The sequence below is a fragment of the Berghia stephanieae genome, chromosome 5 (genome assembly GCF_034508935.2).
Source record: "Berghia stephanieae isolate SIO BIC M18660-M18661 chromosome 5, UCSD_Bste_1.3, whole genome shotgun sequence".
Classification (NCBI taxonomy): domain Eukaryota; kingdom Metazoa; phylum Mollusca; class Gastropoda; order Nudibranchia; family Aeolidiidae; genus Berghia; species Berghia stephanieae.
In genome coordinates this window covers 59,939,173-59,951,862 of record NC_088364.1, presented here as the reverse complement: position 1 = coordinate 59,951,862, position 12,690 = coordinate 59,939,173, and the positions used below count along the sequence as shown (strand labels likewise).

Below are 12,690 nucleotides of genomic sequence, written 5' to 3'. Positions count from 1 at the left end.
CTCACCGTTTTCTTGTGTAAATTGTGTATCTGGCCGTCAACAGCGTTGTCTGTCGAAAAGATTATAATATAGCCTAACAAGCGTCGTGTCTCGGTCTACATGTTACGTGTTGCTATTGGTCAGAGAACCTTTGTAAAGCTCTTTGAGCATGTTTTTTGAGCGCTATATAAAAAATCGTACTCAACTGTGCGCTCCACAGAGCGAGACTAGAACCCTGGACAGAAAACTAGTCATACAACAAGATAGCCGTATAACTTGGGGAATTTGGGCGCAGCGTGGCTCATCGGCACCGTCTTTGCTTCGTAACCGAAAGGTACCGAGTACGATTACCCGCTGAGCTGTATGGCCTTGAGCTGTTTTTAGTTTTTTAATCGTCATTTTGAGACATGATGATGATGATGATGATAATGGCTAAGACGACGACGATGGTGATTATAAGGAAATCGGGAAAGACATCAAAAGATATCAATGAGAAGATACTTAATCAATAAATAAAACCTGACAAGCAATAACAATAATATTTAATTAGAAACGAAGGATAACTCGGCCATTCATGACACTATAACAAGAAATCTAATAAATGATTAACGCCCCATAATTTACTAAACTGCCGTGCTCTGAAAAAAACACATTAAAAAGTTTTGGTCAGAAAACTGGTCCTTAAAATATCGATAGATTAAAATGGCCCTCATCTTGTCAAAAACTCTCAAACAAGGGACTTCCGTGAAATCCCAGGTTTGAGAGTTTTTGCCAAGACGGGAGTCATTTTAATCGATCGATTTTGAAGGACACGTTTTCTGGCCAAATTTTTAAATGTGTTTTTCTTTAAATTTCCAGACTATGGCAAGAATGTGTAGGCAATCAATAAATGTAGAACCCGGGTCGTCGTCCAATCCCAGAGTTACCCGAATTCCTTAACGACTCGAATAGTTAAAGCAGTGACCACAATATGCAGTTGTCTTGACAACCCTTAGGGAATTCGTCATGTTGTAACCAGTTCACTGACGTACTCTGGAAAGACTCGTATTTAACATTTTGGTCAGAAAACTCATCCTTCAAATATCAATCGATTTAAATGACCCTCATCTTGGTAAAAGTCCTCAAACCTCACGAGGTCTACCTTAAGTCCCACGTTTTAGAATTTTTTGCCAAGATAAGTCCTTTAAATCGATCGTTATTTGAAGGACAAGTTTTCTGGCCAATTTTATTTTATTGTGCGTCCCCCCTCCCCCCCAGACCACTGCAAAAGATTCCATAACGAGTCGAACAGTTGCAGTAGTTACTACCAACTTTGCAGTTGTCTGGGAAACCCTTGGGGAATTCGTCATCCGTTAATCGAAACATGGTCTGGACGTCACATCCAGCAGCCCTATCAGACATGTTACAATTATGGATTCACAATTTATTCAGTCTCCAGACCGAGTCTCTCGTACGAAATCACAACAATGAATAATATATATGTATATGAAACAACTTCTTACCAGGACAGAATTCGGGCTCAAAATCCTTCTTCGGGGATTGTGCGGTGATGCTTCACTTAAAATGCAAATAAATGGCAGAAACGATCTTTGCATGTCGTGTCGGTAAAACTCTCTCTCTCTCTCTCTCTCTCTCTCTCTCTCTCTCTCTCTCTCTCTCTCTCTCTCTCTCTCTCTCTTTCTCTTTATTTCTCTCTCTCCCCCCCCCCACACACACAGAGAGAGAGAGAGAGAGAGAGAGAGAGTCACTAATACGATAATATAATTTTCCCCCTTGGAAAGAGGTTTGGCTTAGTTCTATTTTTAGCATTTAAGAAGAGGTTGCGACACCGGCGATACTCTAAGAAAATCTCAGCGCTTAAGAAAAGGAAGCGGGGTACACAAAGCAAAAGGACAGATAGATTTAGACCTTTGTCCAGCCCAAGGCAACCCATAGACACCCATACAGACGGCGGTATGGGATTTTCCCCTAAAGGGAGACATTCAGATTATTCCCAATATTATTACACAATCGCTCAGAAAATGAGTTATAGAATAACGCACTCACATTGGTGGGGGGGGGGGGGGGGGGACTAACTAGCAAGACACGAAGTGAGCAGGAAAGTGCCAGAAGACAACAGAGAATCCGCGACCTTACTGGATAGACAACTCCATCTGGCCGGGGAGAACGTGACTCTACCGTACATAGAGAATACAGGACTCCTAGTAGTCTGTGCTATCCGAGTGGATAGCTCATACCACAGACCAGGAGGTCCTGTATTCTCTATGGCTCATACGGTAGAGTCACGCTCCCCGATTGCTCATATGGTAGAGTCACGTTCTCCCCGGCCAGTCGGAGTTGTCGTACCAGTAAGGTCGTGGGTTCGAGCCCCCATAGCCGCCGCGAAGTTTTTATTCTCTGTCGTCTTCTGGCACTTTCCTACTCAGTTCATTTCTTGTTATTATCAACATAAGTGCCTGCTTCGTTCACTTTACTGGACTAACTAGCTTTGCAGTTATATCGTCATCCCTCCTTGGGGAATTCATTATCCCGTAACCAAAGCGCGGCTCTGACCACCATAACCAGCGGGTCTGGCCACCACAACCAGCAGTCAGTCCAGTCCCACCGGACATGGAACAATAAATAATTATGGATGCATAATCTATTCAATCACCAGGGTTGGAATTATCATACTATCGATGTTAGGGGGGGGGGGGGTCACCTTGTAATACACAATCACAAAGAATAATTTATAGAATAACCTGCATCTGGCTCTATCCCTCTAAAAAGGTTCCCAACTAAGGCCTGGGCATGACTCGAGCTACCTCGATGCCTCAATTCAGAGCAATCACAAAAAGTCACAGAGGAATAATCAAAAGATGACAGATCATACCTGTTGCCTCCTCCCCGCCAATTTTACCGCGATGAAAAGTATCACTAACGTATACAGTAGTGACAACTTATATTACAGTAACCTCTTCAAACCTTAAGGGAATTCATCATCCCGTAGTTAAAGCATGGTCTTAAGATCTGAACAAGTATGTATTATTAAAGGTGCCAGACAAAGCAAGAAAGAGAAATAGAAGTAAAAAAACCATCCCAAAAAATCGGTCTACCTCGACTGGGGATCGAGTCTCAGACCTTCTGATTACCGGTCAGGCGTACTACCATTACACCACAGAGGCTGGCGATAGTAACTGCCTGCGATGAAAAGCTGCACTCCTGTTTACAATAGTGACCAACGTTACCTCGTCTAACCTGTAAGGAATTCATCATGCCAGATTCAGGGCTGAGAATCTCTCTCTCTCTCTCTCTCTCTCTCTCTCTCTCTCTCTCTCTCTCTCTCTCTCTCTCTCTCTCCCCCCCCCCCCCAAACGGTGGTTTATCTCCGCCCATCACTATCACATTTCCGCTCTTTTTGCAATTAAAAAAATGAATAAAAATGACTCACCGCAACCATTGGTTCAGCATCCCTAACACTAGTACTATTTTAACCACCATCACCACATCATCATCCCTACCACCATCACACAGTCATTACTATCACCCCTTTACAACTACTACCACATCATCATCCATATCACCACGGTATCGCAACCACTTACACAACCGACCACACATCATCCCTCACACCACCACTACTACAACCACCATTATATGTTGTAATTACACTTTCAACTTTTGAAATCCCTCTGAGTGGTGTCCGAAATTTCTGCGAGACGCATTTTGGATTACATCTCAGTAAATTTTAATGAAATCAAATTTATAGGTTTTAATCGCATGGGTGGGTCATGATCTATGCGCTGAAATATTTCCTCCTTTTTTTGTGGCCAGTCATTCTCACCCCTGCATATTTAAAGCTTGGTCTGACCATCACACTCGGTAGTCCCACCAGACATGTTGTCATTATGGATGCACAATTTATTCAATCACTGGTCTGAGAGTGATCATCCAATCCCTCTCACTCATTGCTCGAGGGTCATCAGCGTCCTCGTTTTAGATAATATGGAAAGACATGATTAAAATGGAAAGCAAAGCTATTAATAAACAGCAAACAACAGTATTAAGCACGGCTTGTTGATGTGGAGCTTAAACTGAGTCGGCGCAAAGCATTCGTTGACGTTTATAGAAAGAACGAAATTGACGCCACTCAGCTCTTTAGCTTTGTTATTATTTTTATCCAGCCATTTTTAGGAGTAGTTCTCATTAAATTCTATCATTCAGACTATAAACGTTCAATGTTACACATAGTTTTGTGTGTTGGTTCGTTATAGATAGTATGCGCTTGGCTAAGACGCTCATAACATTGCCATTCGGAAGTATAATGGATCAACACACAAAACTGTGTGTATCCATGAACGTTTGTAGTCGGGTTAATACAGTTCAGTGAGCATTACTCATAAACGCGGATGGCAAAAGAAAAAAAAAACAATAACAAAGACCTAAGTGACGTCATCTTCGAACTATCTATATCCGACTGGCGGATTTTATGAGATTTTTGGATAAACGCATAGCATCAATCGTCTGACCGTAGCCTTCGAAAGCTCAAGCCAGACACTGACCAACGAATTACGTCAAAGACAAGGCCAGACCACAAAAAGAAAGCGAATCGTTGAGTTGGATTCAATAGTTCAGCGCACAGTTGTTTCTTTGAGCACTTCTAACGACAACTCACTCGGCGGTGGTGCGTTCATCAAAAAATGACGGAAATAACGTACCAATAGATAGAATGCGCTTGGCCAAGGAGTTCACAACATTGCCACCCGGAAGTATAACGGACCAACACACAAACTCTGTGTAACCATGAACTTTTATAGTCTGGTTAATACAGTTTAGTGAGAACAACTCACCAACGCGGATGGCAAAAACAATAACAAAGGCCTGAGTGACGTCATCTGCATACTATCTGTAGGATTCAGCGTCTGATGTAACGCCGCCCGGCAACGGCGGCCATCTTGGTTCTAAACAAACAAAATCATTCCTTTTTATTCTTCATGCTGGTTAGAACTTTTCATATGCCTTGTGATCAGAATGTGTAAAAGTCAAAACATGATCAAATTTATGCTTTTTTTCCTCTGGATACGCTTTTAAGCTCGCTGGAGAAATATTTCATACGGGCGTCCGCCGTTGTTCCGATAGTTTAGAGCCAGTGTTACTAAGTTACCATGCGTCATTAGGAAGGAAGTGACGTTACGACTGTTGAAGAGTATTCACAAACCAGTGTATAACATTAAACGTTTATGGTCTGACTGATACAATTTAGTGAGAACTACTCTTTAAAATGGCTGGCACTTACTGACAAAGAGCTGAGTGAAGTGAATTTTGTTCTATCTGTAAGTTATCGATGGCTCCTGTCAGGCCTGAACCATCGTTAACTTTTTGCATGACACTGACCAAAAAATGACGTCAAAAGACAAGTCTTTGGCCTAAAAGAAAACAAATCGTGAGTTGTATTCAACAGATCAACCAATGGAATCACTTGTTTCCTTGAGCTCTACTAACGACAACTCACTCACCTTTAAAATGACGTCAAACCAAGTCCTAGAAGGTTCTGGTGAAGGCCGTACCGTAGCCTGACACTAGGATCCACCGAGACTTGTCATTTTTAGGTTTGTCCAGCGCCAAGTGAGTTGTCGTTATCCTGTTGGTTGAACTATTTAATACAACTCACGATTAGTTTTCTTTTGTGACCAAAGACTTGTCTTTTGACGTCATGTGTTGTTCAGTATCAGCGTGGCCATCGTTAAGTTATAGCCTGACACTGAAACCCAAAAAGACTGGCATTTTGACGTCATTTTTTGGTCAGTGTCAGGCTATAACTCTACGATGGCTACGGTATCAGGCCATGAGTTTACAAAGGCCACGGTCAGGCTATGAGTTGTTTGCGCCGGCTCATTTCAGTGTAATAATGGCCGAAGTCCAGTTCTTTGTCATTCTTAGGCCAAGGCACTCAACATCTTCATAATAAGGACCCGGTCTACTCCTGGATACAACGGGTTTTTTTTTTCTCTCCCCTATTTTTTCATTACAACTTGTTGCTATTAACTATCATACTTTTCTGAGTCCTGGAATAGGCGTTCTGAGCATATTTAAGTGGATGTGTGCGTGTGTTCGTGTGTATGCAGTAAAACCCTTAAAAGCAAAAATAAAGCAAACATCCCCTTCCGTCTCTCTCTCTCTCTCTCTCTCTCTCTCTCTCTCTCTCTCTCTCTCTCTCTCTCTCTCTCCTTATTATTTCTAAATACCACAGCCGTCACACACGTTTCCTTAAATACAAACACACACACACACACACACACGCGCGCGCGCGCGCACACACACACACACACATACACACACACAAGATAAAATCGATATCATTCACATTACCAAGATCGCCGCCATTGAAAGAGTTCCTCGTTCCACTCGTCGTCTAAAGCTTTCCCTTCCTGTCTCCTCGCCTCCTAACCATTCTCTCCACACGAACAGGGTAGATGGCTGAAGGGAGGGAGGGAGAAGGTGGGGGGATGAATGACCCGGAACCACTATATCATTATTACTCAGCGATGACACCAGAACTGTCGTACATAACTCTTGAAAAAACGCATATTTAAAATTCCGACCAGCAATCGCATCCTTCAAATATCGACCGATTAAAATGACTCTCATATTGTCAAAAACTCTCAAACCTGGGACTACGCGAAGTCCGGGTTTTTTCGAGGGTTTTTTTTTTTTGTTTGTTGTTTATTTTTCGTTGTTGTCAAGATGAGCGTCATTTTAATCCATCGATAATAGAATGACTAGTTTTCTGGCCGAAATTTTGAAGATGTGTTTTTTTTTTTTTTGTTTTTTTTTTTTTTAATGATACATCAGAGGGGAGACAATTACTGCTAGTCCAATATAAAACATCATTAACCTCCTAGAGATGTTCAGTTTGCTATTGTATTCTAACATACTCCTACAGAGCACATCTTCTTCATTTTGTACTGAAAATTTTTATATCAATTTTAACGATTAATTTATCTGAAAAGTCTTCAAAGAGGTTTCGTTTTGGGGACATGTTGACAAATTTAGGGGTCATCTTAATGATATTATATCGATATTTGAAGCATTTTTTTTCTCCAGACCAAAAATAAAGATTTTCCCGGCCAAAATGTAAAATAATACATATATGTCTTTTGTTTCTTGCGTACGTATTTACGTTATTGTTGTAGCCGAGTAGTAATTTCCCGATAATAATGTTTGCTATCGGGGACACAAACCAATCACCACATTTAGAAGGAATTCTGGGTAGTACTGTGAAAGAACACATTTTAAAGATTTTGGCCAAAAAAACTCTTCCTTTAAATTTTGATTGATAAGAACAATGCCCATTTTGTCAAAAACTCGCAATTTTTGGACTTCAATGAAGACTTCTGGGAAGACCCAGGTTTGAGAGTTTTTGAAAAGAGGAGGGTCATTTTAATCGATCGATATTTATAGATTGGCCAAATTGTTCAAAATGTTTATCCAGAATATGGCACGATTATTATATCGTTGTTGTGACGTGAGATCCCTGATGTGTGGATCTGAAATTAGTAACGAGAGACACTAAATCTAAATATGGCATCTACATAATCGATGTGTTGTGTATGTATATACACACACACACGCACACGAACACACAGAGAGACAATGAACCTGAGGTGTATAATAGTACATATTATCATTTATATAAGCGGATATCGAGTGCTGATTTGGGAGGGTTTTTATTTATAGGAACATTATAAATGTTATTCGTGAAAAAGAATTGTTGGCTATTTTTAAACGTTCGCTTAAAACATATTATTATCTGTTGCGATTTTAGTAGATGATATTTTGAGAAGCAAGATAGGCGTCTGGTTTATGTTGTGTTATGTTTGTGTGTGTGTGTCTGTGTGTGTGTTTGTGTGTGTGAATGAGTATTTTTCAGCCAAAGTAATTTGTAATTTAAGCGCTTAGAGTCTGGTGTCTCGGAGTTATAGCGTTATATTATTATTATTATTATTATTATTATTATTATTATTATTATTATTATTATTATTATTATTATCATTATTATTATTATTATTATTATTATTATTATTATTATTGATTATTATTATTATTATTATTATTATTATTATTATTATTTTAAAATGTGATGTCAAAAAACAAAAACAAACTGGTTCCAATCTCATTGGAAGTTTAAAAAACCACTTTTCCGGATGACTGAATACATATCTTGTCCAATTGATCGTATGGCTTCAGAATGATGGCATCTCATTTTTTTAGTCTAATTACATGCTGGTCCTCAATAAAGATCATCCGTCCTCACTCTTTTACGTCCAGTTATCCCTAGAATCTGCCTACACATCCTGGTAATAAAGAGTATGTCACCTTATGATTCAATGTCTAATCTATTCATTAATTGTCCTCCCAAGTTTTGGTTGCATTTACAATTCCAGTGATTTCGGAACCGGAAAAGTAAAACGTGTGACGTCACACGACTTTTCTTCCCTATTTATCGGTTGATTAAGATGACCTAGTTACACTAACACGTCAAAAAGTTTCAAAGCGGACATTTATGTGAATTCTCAGGTTTAAGATATTTTGACACATTGAGAATACACTTAATCGGTCGATATTTGGATTACGTATTTTCTGGCCAAATTTAAGAATAGAAGATTGTCTTTAGTCAGTGCACGATGACAGAGCATCCCACGCTGTTATTTTAATTTTAATTATTTTCTGGCCAAATTTAAAAATAGAAAATTGTCTTTGATCTTTGTACCATGACAGGGCATCCCACGCTTTTATTTTTATTTTAATTATTTTATGGCAAAATTTAAAAATAGAAAACTGTCTTTTGTCAGTGCACGATGACAGAGCATCCCTTGCTTTTATTTTACTTTTAATTATTTTATGGCCAAATTTAAAAATAGAAAACTGTCTTTTGTCAGTGCACGATGACAGAGCATCCCACGCTTTTATTTTACTTTTAATTATTTTATGGCAAAATTTAAAAATAGAAAACTGTCTTTTGTCAGTGCACGATGGCAGAGCATCCCACGCTTTTTTTTTTACTTTTAATTATTTTATGGCCAAATTTAAAAATAGAAAACTGGCTTTTGTCTTTCTATGATGACATGGCATCCCACGCTTTTATTTTAATTTTAATTATATTATGGCCAAATTTAAAAATAGAAAACTGTCTTTTATCAGTGCACGATGACAGAGCATCCCACGCTGTTATATTCGAGCAATGTTTGATGTCATTTACATTGGGACGATTGACCTTTATTCCAGACAGGTTCAGCAAGCACTCCACTATTATACTCTATGTACAAAATGTTAGGACGCAGTTTGCAGACCCTGTTTTTTATTACGAAAAATTCGTAGAATTACAAAATTTTGGATCCAATTTTAATGTAAATGTTGCTGCTCGAAGCTTAAAAGCTTAAGCCAGAAACGTCCATTTTATCTGTTTTCGTAATTTAATTGAAGCTTACATTCAATTTCACATTGTAATTTATTGGGTCCAATTTTATAACTTTATGAGCGTCTCTAAGTCATTAAAACTCTTGAAAATGAAGATTGATGCCAGACTACATAATTTTAAGGATTTTGAAGTGGTATGAAAATTGGTGATTTTTAAAGTTAACTATATAGCGATTGCAATTTTATCGTCTAAAAACTACGATAATAATAATAATAATAATAATAATAATAATAATAATAATAATAATAATGATGATGATGATGATGATGATGATGATGATGATGATGATGATGATGATAATAATAATAGTAATAATTATAATATGAATAATAATAGTAATAATAATAACAGGAATGATTATAGTAATAATAATAATATGAATAATAATAATAATAATATAATAATAATAATAATAATAATAATAATAATAATAATAATAATAATAATAATAATAATAATAATAATAATAATGATAATAATAATAATAATAATGATAATGATAATAATAATAATAATAATAATAATAATAACAACAACTCTTCTATAGTGGACGGTAAAATCAATCATGAATCTCCCGACGCTTTCATCAACGATCTAGAAATACTACAGCTTTGGCCAACCGACACGGTGGTGTCAAACACGGAGATGAAACCTTTCTCAATTTTGGTGATTCCTTTTTGTTCGACATCTCATGCCACATCTCGTAAATATATTTTTTTTTCACGTAGAGAAAATGATATAAAAATTAGTGGCTGAGCTCTGCCTCATTTATTATAGACGTAAATAACAATGTGAAATTGAATGTAAGCTTCAATTTAATTACAAAAACAGAATATGGACGTTTCGGGTTTCCCCTTTATCAACAAAACAGGATTATGAAACACTACAGATGAATGCGATAATGTGGTAGTGGCGTTGTTAAGATGGATAAACAAAACATTTAATATAGACGGGACTTCAGTTATTTTTATAATGAACAATAATAAATCACAATGCACTCAATCTCGTTAAGCTTGTGGATACGTCGATGCCATCAAAGAAGATCCTCTATCCACTAGAGATCTTGTGTGCTCCCGGGAGAGACAACTGTTTATGTTGAAAGGAAAGTGGATGTTGTGCCAATCGTGTTTTGTCACAGGTCGTTTCCGGTTGTTGCGGAAGTCGTCCAGATGCTAGCAGACGCCGGCATCGTAATCATTGACGTTTGTCACGCATCGAGGCATCGATTATTTTGCCCTCGAGAATTAAGACGGGAGACCCTACTTTAACTCCTTTTGTTTTTGTGGTTCGTTGTCGTTCTAGCTGTATCCGGAAGTGATTCTGTCGTACTGCAGAATGCGTAGGTGGTGGCAGTGTTGACATTGTTTGTTCCCATCCGAAGCCTCTCCATTATCACTCTTTCGTTAGTATTTTCACGAGCCCAGGCTTCAGGCAGCCACCACCGCTCTTTTTACTTTGGCAATATTGATACAACTTTCTCTCACATTATGGAAAAAAAAAACGTTCGACGTATTGTCTTCAGGCGTATTTTTTGTTTATTTTCAAGTATCGTGACCTATATAAGTGCGGCTATGTGGTCTAGTGGTATGACACTCGCTTTCGGATCGGAAGGTCTGGTTTTGAGTCACTCCGCGCATAGTTGAGTCCTTCACTCACATTCTCTCACCATACTCAGGTGTAGAATGAGTCACTGTCCGAAAAAATGTAATATTGCCTAACAGGCGTCATGTCCCGTCCTACACGTTAAATGTTGTGTTGACCAGGGACCTCTTGTAAAGCGCTTTGAGCACGTTTAGTGAATATTGCGCTATATAAAAGCTCAATTTTTATAAGTCACTATGAATTCTATGGATCAGCAATATAGTTTGTCCTTCGTTTGCACATGAGAAATTGGGCTAAGTTTATTTCTCAAGAAAAATTAGATGCCGACCGCGTTCTTGAACCAGGATCCTTAATCACGTCCGTGAGGTGGTAGGAAGGTGCGCCGATATTTAGATTTGGTGGTAGGACGGTGCGCCGATATTTAGATTTGGTGATAGGACGGTGCGCCGATAATTTGATATGGTGGTAGGAAGGTGCGCCGATATTTAGATTTGGTGGTAGGACGGTGCGCCGATATTTTGATATGGTGGTAGGAATGTACGCCAATATTTATATGTGGTTATGGAGGGTTTGGATGTGGTGTTGGAAGATGTGCAAATATTTGGATTTGGTGGTAGGAAAGTGTACAAATATTTGGATGTGATGATAGGAAGTGGCGCCGACATTTGGATCTGATGGTACGAAGGTGCTCCGATATTTGAATGTGGTGGTAGTAAGAAGGTGTGCTGATATCTATCTATCTATCTACGAGTATCTATCTATCTATCTATCTATCTATCTATCTATCTATCTATCTATCTATCTATCTCCAATCACCCTTTTCCCTCTCAATAAAACCCCCACAATCCCTCATACCCCCCCCTCCCCTCCCTAATTCTTTCTCATCGTCCCGTGCCTAGCTGGTCGTAATAATAATAATAGTGTACACCCTGTTCTAATTAAAGGATGAGACCAGAGGCAGGCAAACCACCACATTGAACCATATTATGCCCCCAAGAATCCAGACGATTCGCTGACGCTCGAAATAGCATGACCCCTATTTATGTTCTTCTCCATCTTCCTCCCCCTCCTCCTCCTCGTCCATTTCTTTTTTTTCTGTCAAGTCTTTCTCTCATAATTCATCTTCCTCCTCTTCCTCCTCCTCCTCTTCCTCCTCCTCACTTCTTTAGTTTTTTTTTTCTTTCTTTCTGTCTGTTTTTCTTGCATCAATTCATTCATTCGCGCCTTTATTCCTTTATTCATCCATTCATCTATTCATCCTATTTTTTAATCTCTCGTTTCTTTCACTTGCGAAAAAAAATCTTCGTGTTGATGTCATTTTTATTTAATTTCATCCCTTAAATGCTTTGTGCCTCTGTGGTTACGTGCTATGATTCTCGCTTTTGGACCTGTAGATCCCTGTTTCGAGTTCCTCTCTTAGCGTCGCAAAAGTTGAGTTATTGGAAAAGGCCCTTTACCCAAATTCCATTCTCTCACCGTACTCAAGTGCGAAATAAGTACCTGGTCGTTAAAAGCGATGTCTTTGTCGAAGAAAAAATACAATAACGCCTTAACCAGTTCACTGCTGTAGTCTGGAAAGACACGTGTTCAAAAATTTGGCCAGAAAACTCGTCCTTCGAATATCGATCGATTGAAATGATCCTCGTCGTGAC

The 12,690-nt window shown here is 38.7% G+C and overlaps 1 protein-coding gene across 7 annotated transcripts in view; it reads left to right on the top strand.

Annotated features, from left to right (window-relative positions):
* The window catches only part of LOC144973355 (calcium/calmodulin-dependent protein kinase type II delta chain-like), a 145,202-nt gene that overhangs the window by 61,694 nt on the left and 70,818 nt on the right, over positions 1-12,690 (top strand). The window lies entirely within an intron of this gene.